We start from the raw sequence: 3,731 nt of genomic DNA on the forward strand, positions 1-3,731 counted from the left end.
TTTTTGATTCCATTTTCAATTTTTATATTTATTTTGTGACTCCACATGATCATGAACCTAAGAAAACATGAAAAATAAAAAATAAGAATTAGATAAACATTGGGTTGCCTCCCAACAAGCACTTCTTTAATGTCAATAGCTTGACAGTGGGCTCTCATGGAGCCTCACAGATGTGCAGAGCTTTGTTGAGACTCTCCAACACCAAACTTAAAGTTTGGATATGGGAGTTCAACACCAAACTTAGAGTTTGGTTGTGGCTTCCCAACACCAAACTTAGAGTTTGACTGTGGGGGCTCTGGTTGACTCCGCTTTGAGAGAAGCTTTTCAAGCTTCCTCTCCATGGTTGCAGAGGGAGATCCTTGAGTTTTGAATACAAGGGAGTTCTCATTCTATTGAAGGACTATTTCACCTCTGTCAACATCAATCATAGCTCTTGCTGTGGCCAGGAAAGGTCTTCCGAGGATGATGGATTCATCCTCTTCCTTTCCAGTATCCAGGACTATGAAATCAGTAGGTATGTAAAGGCCCTCAACCTTTACTAATACATCTTCTACTTGTCCATAAGCCTGTCTTCTTGAGCTGTCTGCCATCTCTAGTGAGATTTTAGCAGCTTGCACCCCATAGATTCCCAGTTTCTCTATTACAGAGAGGGGCATGAGGTTTATTCCTGAACCAAGGTCACACAGAGCCTTAAAGATCATGGTGCCTATGGTACAGGGTATTATGAACTTTCCAGGATCCTGTCTCTTCTGAGGCAATGTTAGTTGATCCAGATCACTTAGTTCATTGATGAACAAGGGAGGTTCAACTTCCCAAGCATCAATGCCAAACAATTTGGCATTCAGCTTCATGATTGCACCAAGAAACTTGGCAGTTTGCTCTTCAGTGACGTCCTCATTCTCTTCAGAAGAGGAATACTCATCAGAGCTCATGAAGGGCATAAGGAGGTTCAATGGAATCTCTATGATCTCTAGATGAGCCTCAGAGTCCTTTGGTTCCTCAGAGGGAAGCTCCTTATTGATCACTGGACGTCCCAGGAGTTCCTCCTCCTTGGGATTCACGTCCTCTCCTCTCCTCAGAGGTTCGGCCATGGCGCTTATGTCAATGGCCTTGCACTCTCCTTTTGGATTCTCTTCTGTATTGGTTGGGAGAGTACTAGGAGGGATTTCAGTGATCCTTTTACTCAGCTGGCCCACTTGTGCTTCCAGATTTCTAATGGAAGACCTTGTTTCATTCATGAAACTTACAGTGGCCTTAGATAGATCAGAGACTAGATTTGCTAAATTAGAAGCATTTTGTTCAGAGTTCTCTGTCTGTTGCTGAGTTGATGATGGAAAAGGCTTGCTATTGCTAAACCTGTTTCTTCCACCATTATTAAAGCCTTGTTGGGGCTTTTGATCCTTCCATGAGAAATTTGGATGATTTCTCCATGTGGAGTTATAGGTGTTTCCATAAGGTTCACCTAAGTAATTTACCTCTGCTATTGCAGGGTTCTCAGGATCATAAGCTTCTTCAGGAGAAGCCTCTTGAGTACTGTTGGATGCAGCCTGCATTGCATGCAGACTCTGAGAGATCATATTAACTTGCTGAGTCAATATTTTATTCTGAGCCAATATGGCATTCAGAGTATCAACCTCAAGAACTCCCTTCTTCATAGGCGTCCCATTGCTCACAGGATTCCTTTCAGAAGTGTACATGAACTGGTTATTAGCAACCATGTCAATGAGTTCTTGAGCTTCTGCAGGCGTTTTCTTTAGGTGAATGGATCCACCTGCAGAAGTGTCCAGTGACATCTTTGATAGCTCAGATAAACCATCATAGAATATATCCAGGATGGTCCATTCGGAAAGCATGTCAGAAGGACACTTTTTGGTCAACTGTTTGTATCTTTCCCAAGCTTCATAGAGAGATTCACCTTCTTTCTGTCTGAAGGTTTGAACATCAGCTCTAAGCTTGCTCAGCTTTTGAGGAGGAAAGTACTTGGCTAAGAAAGCCGTGACCAGCTTATCCCAAGAGTTCAGGCTGTCTTTGGGTTGAGAATCCAACCATAATCTAGCTCTGTCTCTTACAGCAAAAGGGAAAAGCATGAGCCTGTAGACTTCAGGATCTACTCCATTAGTCTTAACAGTATCACATATCTGCAAGAATTCAGTTAAGAACTGAAAAGGATCTTCAGATGGAAGTCCATGAAACTTGCAGTTCTGCTGCATCAGAGAAACTAATTGAGGTTTCAGCTCAAAGTTGTTTGCTCCAATGGCAGGAATGGAGATGCTTCTTCCATGTAAATTGGAATTAGGTGCAGTAAAGTCACCAAGCATCTTCCTTGTATTATCATTATTTTCGGCTGCCATCTCCTTCTCCTGTTCGAAAATTTCTGAAAGATTATCTCTGGATTGTTGTAATTTAGCTTCTCTTAATTTTCTCTTCAGAGTCCTTTCAGGTTCTGGATCTGCTTCCACAAGAATGTTCTTATCCTTGCTCCTGCTCATATGACAAAGAAGAGGGCACAGAAAAATAATAATAATAATAGAGATCCTTTATACCACAGTATAGGATCCCTGTGTGAGTAGAAGAAGAGGGGGAGACAAAGAATGTAATATAATGGAAGAAACACAACTGTGAGGATGGAAGAGAGGTGAGATGAGATGTTAGGATATGAATGAATAAATAGAATGAGATGGGGGAGGGATAATTTTCGAAAATTATTTTGAAAAAGAGTTAGTGATTTTTGAAAATGGTTTTTGATAATTGTTAGTAATTTTTTTTTTTTCGAAAATTTTTGAAATCAAAAATAAAAATAAAAATAATTAGTTAATTAAAAAGAAATTTTTGAAAAAAGGGGGAGATATTTTCGAAAATTAGAGAGAGAGAGTTAGTTAGGTAGTTTTGAAAAAGTTAAGAAACAACCAAAAAGTTAGTTAGTTAGTTGAAACAAATTTTGAAAAGATAAGAAGTTAGGAGGTTAGAGAAGATATTTTGAAATCATATTTTTGAAAAAGATAAGAAGATATTTTAGAAAAGATATGATTGAAATTAGTTTTGAAAAAGATTTGATTTTTAAAATCTCAATTAATGACTTGATTCATAAGAAATCACAAGATATGATTCTAGAACTTAAAGTTTGAATCTTTCTTAACAAGCAAGTAACAAACTTCAAATTTTTGAATCAAAACATTAATTGATTATGTTATTTTCGAAAATTTGGTATAAAAATAAGAAAAATATTTTTTTGAAAAATATTTTTGGAATTTTCGAAAATAACTAAGAATTTTGAAAAAGATTTGATTTTTGAAAAAGATTTTGAAAAAGATAAGATTTTCAAATTGAAAATTTGATTTGACTCATAAGAAACAATTTGATTTTAAAAATTTTTGAAAAAGTCAATCCAAATTTTCAAATTTGATGAGAGAAAAAGGGAAAGATATTTTTTTGATTTTTGAATTTTTATGATGCAAGAGAAAAACACTAAAATGATGCAATGCATGAAATTTTTAGATCAAAACATGTGATGCATGCAAGAATGCTATGAATGTCAAGATGAACACCAAGAACACTTTGAATGTCAAGATGAACATCAAGAACATATTTTTGAAAAATTTTTAATGCAAAAAAAACATGCAAGACACCAAACTTAGAATTCTTTAATGCTTAGACACTAAAAATTCAAGAATGCATATGATAAACATGAAAAGACACCAAACAAAAAATCATCAAGATCAAACAAGAAGACT

At 36.4% G+C, this 3,731-nt stretch overlaps 1 non-coding gene across 1 annotated transcript; it reads left to right on the plus strand.

Annotated features, from left to right (window-relative positions):
* Positions 1 to 1,847: 1,847 nt before the first annotated feature.
* LOC112739537 (small nucleolar RNA R71) lies at positions 1,848 to 1,955 on the plus strand. Its single transcript, XR_003170471.1, has one exon. It is a non-coding gene; the product is annotated as a small nucleolar RNA R71 (small nucleolar RNA).
* Positions 1,956 to 3,731: the final 1,776 nt, after the last annotated feature.

Source organism: Arachis hypogaea, chromosome 13 (assembly GCF_003086295.3).
Source record: "Arachis hypogaea cultivar Tifrunner chromosome 13, arahy.Tifrunner.gnm2.J5K5, whole genome shotgun sequence".
NCBI lineage: Eukaryota > Viridiplantae > Streptophyta > Magnoliopsida > Fabales > Fabaceae > Arachis > Arachis hypogaea.